The following is an 11591-nucleotide window of genomic DNA, read 5'->3' as shown; positions in this document are numbered from 1 at the left end:
CAAAGTGCTGGGTGGGTGACTACTCCCCACGTTCCAGGCCGGGTTTTGCCAGGCATAAAAACCAGCCAGCACTGCCAGGTAGAGCGGATTACCTCCGTCTGACAGTGGAGCTCAGGAGGTCTGTGTGCTGGGATCTGAGGCCTGTGCTGGGCTGGAGAGCGGAGACCCGTGTGTCAGAGGAACAGACCGCCTAAAGCCTGTATTTGAACTTTCTGAGCCAGAACTGCAACCAAGGTGACTTTTGTTTTATTAACTTGCCATTGGGTGTGAAGTAACACCAACACTGTAAAAGTGACGTTTTGTTTTTGGCATCATGTGTGAATAAACACTGAAGTCTGAATTATGAACTTGTATTTTGCCTCTGTACTGCGCCCGCTTATCCTAACTGCCGGAGCGAATACCCACAGTATACTAAGCAAATGTTTTTTACAATGCCAGCATATGACACTGTATGATTATGCAATGCCATGTCATAGATATACAACAGGAAATAATCTCAAATCATACATCTGACAGAAGCAGAAAAAATGTGTGAAGTGTGAACAGAGACTTATTGATGCCACTCAGTTGGCAACAATATAATTGAAGACCAGTTCCTAGAAGTTTTGTCCAGCCATATAGTTCTCCTGCAAAAGCTGGTGCTGTGTTGCATGTCGACCATTGAAATGGTTAGCTAATCATATAATAATACATGTACTGGATGGGTCTGCCACAGTTTTAGTATAACTTAGCAACTCTCCACTCTGGGTCATAGCCCCACGAGGTCCCTATGTCCTAACATCTCCTCTTCATGAGAAAACCCCTGCACGTACTGAAAAATACTTAAAGGGGTTGTCTCACTTCAGCAAGTGGTAGTTATCATGTAGAGAAAGTTAATGCAAGCCACTTACTAATGTATTGTTATCGTCCATATTGCTTCCTTTGCTGGCTGGATTCATTTTCCATCACATTATACACTGCTCATTTCCAGGGGTCATGGCCACTGCTGCAGTGCAGATATGAGGTGGCTGAGATGGGAGCTGCTACGCCTCGCGTGGTTCTAGACAACAGAGACACCAGAAAGGCCTGTGCTTTTTCCTTAAGGGAGCAAGCATAACCACCACTATAAGGTGCAGGACTATAAAACTGCTTACCTTCTGCCTCTGAAGAGACCAGATGATTAACTGCCCATGGTGATAATTATAGATGAGCTATGTTATAGAAAATTCAATTTGGGTTATTTGCCAAATTTCACAAAGAAATTCGCTTTGTGATGAATTACTTTCTCATTGTAGGACACTCTCCTGTTCCGCGATCCACTGGGGCCTGGCCTGTGGAGCACCTCGTTGGAGTAGCAGGACAGGTCGCGCATGTGCCTGGGGAGACTTTGGCTGCGACTCCTTTGTGGGCAGACGCCCGCATGGTCGCCGGAGGGGAAGACCGTTGGGGTCTCGGAGGCAGATTGACCGAACTGGTGGTGACACGCAGTGGCCGGTCCTGTCTCCTGTATCACATGCGGGTCCCGTTCCGGGCGTCCATGCCGCCGCGATCGTGTGCGTGTATGTTGCAGTTCATATCCTCCCAGACTAACCTGTGCATGACCTCTGCCTTCCTCGATTTCTAGAGACTGCCTCTGGATGCCTCATCTTTGCTCAACAGTTTGTCTCGTGTATGACCTTGGATCGGACCCTGGAAATCCTGACGTCTCATCCCTAGGTACCACGTTACACGGACTAATACTGCGCATATGAACTTTGGCCTGGTCACTGGCTGTCCCTTTGGTGTTTCCCTGCACAGGTTATTATTCGGGTTGGTTACCTGTATATGTCGTGTGCATGAGGCCTAATGGTGCAGAACCCCAAGCAACCAGACAGAGGTTAAACAATAGTGGATTTATTAAATAAACGGCAGTACAGTCCAAACCATGACGCATTGCACCCGCGCGGAATACTCGCTCGTAAAAGGGGCCTAAGCATTATTCACACATCTGTGTTCGTGATGATATCCATGACAAGATGGTCAGTGGTCAATCTGTGAAAATGTCCATGAATGATCCACACTTGGTCCATATGTCAGGTTTTTACCCTCCGTGTGTCATGTACAGTATATGTACACTGCTAGGCTGAAAATGTATTTCCAGAGCATCTCCTAAATACTGCTCAGTAAAAACCACTGACAGAACATGTTGTTGTATCAGTGATTTTCATGGACCCTTAAACCACATCACAGACCACCACCTTTTTGACATGAATCACACATTGTGCCCGCACTAAATCCGGACCCATTCATTTCAATGGGTCTGTGTACATAAGCGTCGTTTTTCACGCATCACTTGTGCGTTGCGTGAAAATCGCAGCATGTTCTATATTCTGCGTTTTTCACGCAACGCGGGCCCCATAGAAGGGAATGGGGATGTGTGAAAATCGCAAGCAAGCGAGGATGCGATGCGTTTTCACTGATGGTTGCTAAGAGATGGTGTTTGTAAACCTTCACGTGTGTGAAAAATGCATCAATGCGCATTTCACCCGTGTGATAAAAACTGAACAACTGAACGCAATCACAGGCAAAACTGAATGAACTTGCTTGTGAAATCACGCATTTTTAACTGAACGCACCTGGAATGCATCCATACCAAATCTGTATCGCCCATTTGCAAGGGCCCTTAAAGTGTATGTGTGCTTTAAAAAAACCGTTTGATAAGTCATAGCGACATATTAAAGGTTTTGACCAGTGGAGGCGCTGAGAGCCGTGCTAAACGGGAAGAGACAGAATCACTCGCACAGAGCACTACCTCTCTGCTGCTGAAGATCCAGTCTATGAACCTATTTAAAGTTCTTCTCTAGCACCAAGGAGAGACAACACTGTGTGAGCGCTCCTTCCTCCTCAGTTTAATGATCGGTGAGGACGCAGCACTGATCAAAACCTTTGTCACCATATAAGTACAGATACACTTTAACTTTAGCCATCCTTCAAACCTGGTGGCTCCATATAACAGGAGTGTACGTTATAATATGCCTCTATTAGAGATGAGCGAATTTCATTTTTTGAAATTTGTCCACACTTTGTTTGGTGGTAAAAGGAGAATTGTATTATGGATTCAGTTACCACGGACCATAACGCAATTCTATGACGGAATGCCTTTAGAGGCATTCCCTTATTCATTCCATCATAATAGAAATCTATGGCCTGTATAACGGATCCGTCCTGTTTCCATAATGCAGGGGAGTCCTCTCCTACATAACAGAAACGGGACAGATCCGTTTTGCAGGCCATAGACTTCTATTATGATGGAATAAATAATGGAATGCCTCTAAAGACATTCCGTTATTCTCTCTGTCATAGAATTGCGTTATGGTCCGTGGTAACACAATTCTCCTTTTACCACCAAACGAAGTGTGAACGAATTTCATAAGAAGAAAATTCACCCATCTCTAGCCTCTATATACTGTATGTAGATTTATGATTTTCTTTCATTTTTTCTAGGGCACTTTGGTGTCGGTCTAAACCATAGTGATACAGTAGGTTAATATAAGCCTATAATAAAAAGGGAATGTGTGTTCCTATATGGGAATAGATTATAACCATCACTACAATTGAAGCCTGTGTAGCTGGATCCGGTCTCTATATGGATTCATCTGCCTAAGATTGGATCTCTGTAATGCATGTTGTCACATCATGAAATACCATGTCACTATGAATCAGAATCTGGAATCTGAAGAATTTTTTTATGAGTTATTTATGCTGAAAATACAATGATTACACAACGTTACACCAGCCCAGGAAGAAAGAAGGAATTAGAAGGGATCGCAGTAACACTGCGAGAGGAGGAGGCGAGCACTTGCAGCAGGTTTCATCATCTGTCAGACAGAAAAGGAAAGCTGAATTGCTAACATTCCACACATGCCAATTGATCATTACATCAAAGCAAGCGGTGGCATTGTCACCCTCACATGAGTGCGAATACATTAACCACACACACTGCTCTGAAACTTACATGACAAAGATGATTAGGAAATACATTAACCTCATAGCAGCCCCCAGTAGCCTTATAGCAGCCCCCAGTAGCCTTATAGCAGCCCCCAGTAGCCTTATAGCAGCCCCCAGTAGCCTTATAGAAGCCCCCGGTAGCCTTATAGCAGCTCCCATTAGCCTCATATCAGCTGCCAGTAGCCTCATAGCAGCCCCCAGTAGCCTCTCATCAGCCCCCAGTAGCTTCTCATCAGCCCCCAGAAGTGTCCATCAGCCTCATAAATATAAAATAAAATAAAACACTTACCTCTCCTGCTCCTGGCCGCCGCCGCTCCTCTCCTCCAGCCTCGATCTGCATCCTCCTGCTGTCGGCTGTGCTATGAAGGTGGCGCACAGCGTGATCTCACAGAGTGCCTCACGCTTGGCAAAGCCCTGCACAGCCGACAGCTGAGGACCAGGAAGCGGTGAGTACAAAGCCTTCACCGCTTTCCGGTACTAATGAGCGCTTCCATAATGGAAGCAGCTCATTAGTATTCGCCCCATAAGACGCAGGGGCATTTTTTCCCCACTTTTGGGGGGGGAAATGCGTCTTATGGGGCAAAAAAGAGGCAGCTGCCTTGGGCCCCCCAGGAGCAACTGGGCCTGGGGCAGCTGCCCCTTTTGCCCTGCGTTAAAGACGACTCTGTAGAGGGTGTAGTTACACCTGGTTATTGAGGGGTCCCAAAGAGATGAGGGAGGCATCTACTGTACCTCCTACCTATTCTACAGAGGCTTCTTGCCACTGTATAACCACATGTGGCTACAAGATGATTATGGATATTCCTGAAGTGACTACCTACAAGTCATCTCAGCCACTGTTGTATCTATAATAATAAATAAACTATGTAATTTGTTATGTAACCTACCCAACTTTTCATATGAACATAGACTGGTTGAAATGCTATACACAACATATCTACAGTATATCTAGTGTTGTCAGTCTATTGTGCCATGTGCCACTTGTGCATGTCTACGGGCCTACCTTACTCAGGGGCTCAGTGGGATATTCACCTGTTTCCCAGTGGGCTATCCTATCTAGGGTGGCTCAGACCACCCTCAAAGGCCGGACTTTACAACCCCTCCCCCCGACTCTGCTAAGCCATGCCCTGACTCAGACCATGCCCCCTCCCCGATCACTCGAGCGCCACAGCCTCTTCAAATAGTTGATCAATGGGGCTGCTGGGAGTTGGACCCCCACTGATCAGATATTAATTACCTATATTGAGGATTATATTCCTGGAAAACCCCTTAAATTTTTTGCAGCTGTGTTAAAACAATACAATTAAACAGGTTGTCTAAGAGATCAAAACAAGAGCAGGGAGACAGAATGATAAGAAAAGTAACTCCCCGTCCTAAATCTCCTCCCTTTCAGCGCCACTGCTCCTCTTCCATGGTGTAATGCTTTGGCTGCAGCAATGAGGTGCCCACACACTCACATGACCACAGTAGCCAATCACTGGCCTCAGCGGTGTATGGCACAAGACTGGCTGAAGCCAGTGATTGGCTGCAGTGGTTACATGTGGTATACAGGCACATCACAGCTGCTGTCAGGACAACAAAGTAGAAAGGACCTAGTGATGGCATTGTTAATGGAGACAAAACTGAACAAACCGCATTTGGTTCCGTTTTGTTGCGTTCTCATGACGAACACAAAACCGCTGCAAGCAGCGTTTTTGTGTGTCATGGGATACTGATCAAGACACGTCTTGTTCATTTTGGAGATACGTTCTGAACAGATGCAAACAGTCATTGACTGGATGCGTTTTTGCTGATCCCCTGACAAATCCAGCAAAAACGCAGATCTGAAAGTAGCCTAACACCTGTGCAGTTTGGAGCAGATTTGGTGTGGAAATGCAGCTAAATTCACATGGAAATCTTTGCGGAAAATCCATATATACTACACTGCCTTGTGCATGTAGCCTTAGGGTATATGCACACGTTCATAATTTATGTGCGGACAATCCGCACTGAAATCTGCAGGTGTTCGCAGGGAAATCCATGCGGTCAATTAGCAACAATTAGTGCGGATTTGGTCCAGATTTTCCGCATGCGGACTTTACTGTCCCCATTGAAGTGAATGGAGAAAATCCAGACAGGAAAAAAATTAAATAAATTGACATGCTGCGGATTTTAAAATCTTCACTGTAGGTCAATATCTGCACGGAAAAAAAAAATCTGCATCGTGTACATGAAAATTTCAAATTCTCATGTACATGACCTACGGTGCGGATTTTCGGCACGCAAATCCGCGCAATCCTTATCGTGTGCATTTAGCCTTAAAGTTGTTTTTTTTATGAGCTTTTATTGTATTGACAGCTGGTCACAACTTGCTACAAATGCTGTAAGTCTCTCTGATTGTGTTGTCATAGTAACAGCTCTGCACAATGGGCTTCTTATCTCACATTCCTGCCATTTACAATGGTAAATTACAGTTTCACTTCCTATCACTGTGTTGGCCTGGAAAAGCCCCAGGGTTAAATAAAATGTGACTAATGTTATTTGCCAGACATGAGTCAGTCTGGGATAATAATAGAGGAGACGGTGCAGCGGAACCACAGGCTTACCTGCACTTTCAGTCTGAGATGATGTCGCTGCAGGATCAGCTCTTAGTACATGCCCCGTGTCACATACTCACTGACTAGCACTATGCACACTGATAGTACATACATGATGATGACAGCATGCTAGCTCGTATTATTGTATAGCAGGCAGTGTTGAGCGAATCGAAATGGCCAAAGTGGACTTCGATCCGATTTTCAGGAAAAATTTGATTCGCCCATGAAGCTGAATTTCCTCATGCTTCGTGGTAACAAATAGATTTTCCCTGAAATGGCGGTAATTTTTATTTTTTTTAAATCATATCTCATCTATGTTAGCGCAAAGAGGCCGGCGCGGCTATCTTGCTTGAAATCTCATGCGCGGTGATGTATAACGTCATCACGCACTTGCGCTGGATCTGCAAGCAAGATGGCCATGGTGGCATCTCTACTCTCAAATGGATGAGGTAAGTATAATTACATTATTAATTTTTTTTTTATGATCAACCCCATAAATGGTTTAATATTGATCTCAAATGCCATGATCAGCAATGAATGCAGCACATGAGGGGTTCAATGACGACATTCGCCGTTCCCTGTCGATGTACCTGCTACTTACAAAAAAATCCATTTTGTGACAAAAAGTAATTTGTCACAAAGCAAATATTTTTTTGGTAAAATTCAGCGAAGCAGCCGAATCGAATTTTAGAGAACTTAACACTAATAGCAGGGGTAGGCAACTTTCAGCACTCCAGCTGTTGTGAAACTACAGCTCCCAGCATGCATACTTGCCCTGCTCTTTTTAGAACTCAAACATAAAAATCAATGGAGCATGCTGGGAATTGTAGTTTCACAACAGCTGGAGCGCCGAAGGTTGCTGACCCCTGTTGCATAGGATTTCATTATGCAATGAAAAAATTAGGATGTCTGTATAAATAATCTTGGTATAGCAAAATCACACCACATTTTACTATAGCAACATACAGACATAGGCGTAGATTTATCAAAACTGGTGTAAAGTAGAACTGGCTTATGTCTATGAAGGTTCTCATTTATCCAGGTCATGGTATATCTGTAAAGAATAAATCAAGGCAACTGGAGGTACTGTAGATTTCTTGAAAACGTTTCACTCGTTCTTCCAACGAGCTTTCTGAATTCTGAGTGACTGTACAAGAATTCTCTGGGAATAAATATGTAACTGAATCAACATCCGGTAATTATACCCAGCATGGGGTCAGAGGTCATTATACCCAGCATGGGGTCAAAGGTGTTGATTCCATTATCCTAATTGGAGTCAGTAGGTGATAATGACCTCCCAGAAAAATGTGTCAAGACAGCATTGTATGTGGCAGACAATAGATGTCTAACCCCCCCGCCTCTATTCAAGCTTGGCTTCTCCATTTTTACGTAGATGGCCTCCTTCACGCCTCGTTTGTACCAATCGGCCTCCTTATCCAAAACATGTACTTGACTGTCTTCAAAGGTGTGACCTGTTCCTTTTAGATGTAATACACGGCTGAATCTTGACCAGAGGTTTTGGCTCTTCTATGCTGAGCCATACGCTGATGTAGTTGTTGTTTTGTTTCGCCGATATACAGTTCTGAGCATTCCTCATTGCACTGGACTGCGTACACAATGTTGTCCATCTTGTGTTTAGGCGTTGGGTCTTTGGGGTGAACCAGTTGTTGCCTCAGTGTGTTGCTGGGTTTAAAGCAAACAGGAATGTGATGTTTATTAAAAATCCTTTTGAGTTTCTCAGACACCCCAGCTACATATGGGATAACCATATTCTTGCGCCTGTCATGCTTCTCGCCCTCACTGGTAGTCTTGGTGCTCTTTCTTCTCCTTCCTTCTGTTTTGACAAAGGCCCAAACTGGATACTTTGAAGACAGTCAAGTACGTGTTTTGGATAAGGAGGCCGATTGGTACAAACGAGGCGTGAAGGAGGCCATCTACGTAAAAATGGAGAAGCCAATCTTGAATAGAGGTGGGGGGGTTAGACATCTATTGTCTGCCACATACAATGCTGTCTTGACACCTTTTTCTGGGAAGTCTTTATCACCTACTGACTCCAATTAGGATAATGGAATCAACACCTTTGACCCAATGCTGGGTATAATTACCAGATGTTGATTCAGTTACATATTTATTACCAGAATTTTTGTACAGTCACTCAGAATTGATAAAGCTCGTTGGAAGAACGAGTGAAATGTTTTCAAGAAATCTACAGTAAGTCCAGTTGCCTTGATTTATTCTTTACAGATATAGAACTGGCTTAGTTGCCCATAACAGCCAATCAGATTCCACCTTTCATTTTTTATAGCTCCTTTGGAAAATGAAAGGTGCAATCTGATTGGTTGCTATGGGCAACTAAGCCAGTTTTCCTTCACATTAGTTTTGATAAATCTTCCCCATAGATTATCCTATCACAAAAAATAAACTTCTTTTGAGTGGAAGCAAGCCAAAAGAGTAAATGTTTTGTATAGTATAAAAAGGCAGGTTGCTAAACACTACAAAAAGCATAGACTCTTCACCAGTTTTAGGTCCCATGCACACGACTGTATCTGCTTTGCGGGCTGACCGCATTTTATTTCCCAACTCATTTTGCGGACAGTCTATTTTTTATTTTTTTTGCTGAACAGACATACAGATGTGGAAAGGACACAGATAATCCCTGTGCTTTCCGTATCTGTATGTTGGTTCCACAAAAAGACAGAACATGCCCTATACTTGTCCACACAATGCAAACCGCTGACCCATTGAAGTCAACGAGTCTGCAAAAAATCGGATACAATATGGACCACATTTATATATTTCCGATACGAGTGTTCTACTGTACAGCAGCGGCAGCATGAAGCGCACGGCGTCATAGCAACCAATGACGCCGTGCGCTCCTGCTCTGAACAGGAATCCAGCCCGGCATACCACGGACCGCTCTCGGCCACGGAACACGGCCGTGTGCATTCGGCCTACAGCAGGGCATGATGGGATTTGTAGTTTTGCAACAGCTGGAGAGCTGCAGTTTGCCCATCACTGGCTTAGGGCATAGAGCACAGTGAGCTCAATGTGGAGAATTTCCTTCAGTTGACCCAGCGATCACGTGTCACAGGTTAGCAACCAATCAGATTCCACCTTTCAGAGCTCCTTTGCAAAATAAAAGGTGGAATTGCTTGGTTACTATCGGCAACTAAGCCAGTTTTCCTTACCGCCAGTTTTGATAAATCTCTGGACATCTATTACATCTTAAACACCTATTTATTCAAGTAAATACTGTCAGGGATTACACATAAAGTAGTTATAGTCATATAAAATGTATGACATTTTAAATTCCATCTAAGTGCCATTAGTCCTCTCTGACTTACGTTTGCCAGCCGTCACAAGCTGTGTGTAGCCTATTTCTGAGTCATAGGTTCAAAGAGCAGCATGACGGCGGCTACCTTTACATAACATGAAGAAGCAGGTTGATAAGTTATACAACTTTGGCGTCATTTCTATATTACTTCCTGTGTACACATACTAAGATCAGGAAGGCGAATTGCTACCTGCTTATTAATAAAATATTCATTAATGTTTATATTTTGGAACATTTGCTACAATTTTATCCAGTCTATGCAATCCTCTGTTAGTTCAATAGTCTGAACTCCACAAACTAATACGTTATAGGGTCAATGTATAATGTAAACGTACGCCAAAATGACACACTAAATTCTATGGGCATGTTGGAGTACACGTAAGAATATTTTCCTGATGTACAGTATATGCCAACAGTAGACCAGGCGAGTGGATTTAGCTTAACTTATATCATACTAGTGGGCATGCAATGCAGAAATAAGTACTGGTTATTATGTTGAAAATTACTTGTGTGCATTTCACTTTTAAATACACTTGTAATACCGGTATACACAAAAGGAATTTGTGATATTAGAGATTTTTACTGCTGTACGTCCAGTGATGTGTGTACCTTATCCAGTGCAGTAAGTGTCTCTGAGGGCTGTGTACTGGACAGATATTTAATATTGTACACCAGTGGGACAACACTTCTCACAACTAGAGTTCTATTTACAGGGGATCTGTCGGCAGATTTGTACCCATGAAACGGTTTAAATCACATTTTTATTTTAAATAAAAAATATATACAGTTGCAAGATAAAGTATGTGAACCCTTTGGAATGATATGGATTTCTGCACAAATTGGTCATAAAATGTGATCTGATCTTCATCTAAGTCACAACAATAGACAATCACAGTCTGCTTAAACTAATAACACACAAAGAATTAAATGTTACCATGTTTTTATTGAACACACCATGTAAACATTCACAGTGCAGGTGGAAAAAGTATGTGAACCCCTAGACTTATGACATCTCCAAGAGCTAATTGGAGTGAGGTGTCAGCCAACTGGCGTCCAATCAATGAGATGAGATTGGAGGTGTTGGTTACAGCTGCCCTGCCCTATATATAAAAACCACACCCCAGTTCTGGGTTTGCTTTTCACAAGAAGCATTGCCTGATGTGAATGATGCCTCGCACAAAAGAGCTCTCAGAAGACCTACGGTTAAGAATTGTTGACTTTTATAAAGCTGGAAAGAGTTATAAAAGTATCTCCAAAAGCCTTGCTTTTAATCAGTCAACGGTAAGACAAATTGTCTATAAATGGAGAAAGTTCAGCACTGCTGCTACTCTCCCTAGGAGTGGCCATCCTGTGAAGATGACTGCAAGAGCACAGCGCAGACTGCTCAATGAGGTGAAGAAGAATCCTAGAGTGTCAGCTAAAGACTTACAAAAGTCTCTGGCATATGCTAACATCCCTGTTAGCGAATCTACGATATGTAAAACACTACACAAGAATGGATTTCATGGGAGGATACCACAGAGGAAGCCATTGCTGTCCAAAAAAAACATTGCTGCACGTTTACAGTTTGCACAAGAGCACCTGGATGTTCCACAGCAGTACTGGCAAACGTTTGGTTAAAGTTATTGCTGCCAAAGGAGGTTCAACCAGTTATTAAATCCAAGGGTTCAAATACTTTTTCCACCTGCACTGTGAATGTTTACATGGTGTGTTCA

This window comes from Bufo gargarizans, chromosome 2 (assembly GCF_014858855.1).
Source record: "Bufo gargarizans isolate SCDJY-AF-19 chromosome 2, ASM1485885v1, whole genome shotgun sequence".
NCBI lineage: Eukaryota > Metazoa > Chordata > Amphibia > Anura > Bufonidae > Bufo > Bufo gargarizans.
The sequence above is the reverse complement of the archived record's forward strand: the minus strand, read 5'-3'. Positions refer to the sequence as shown.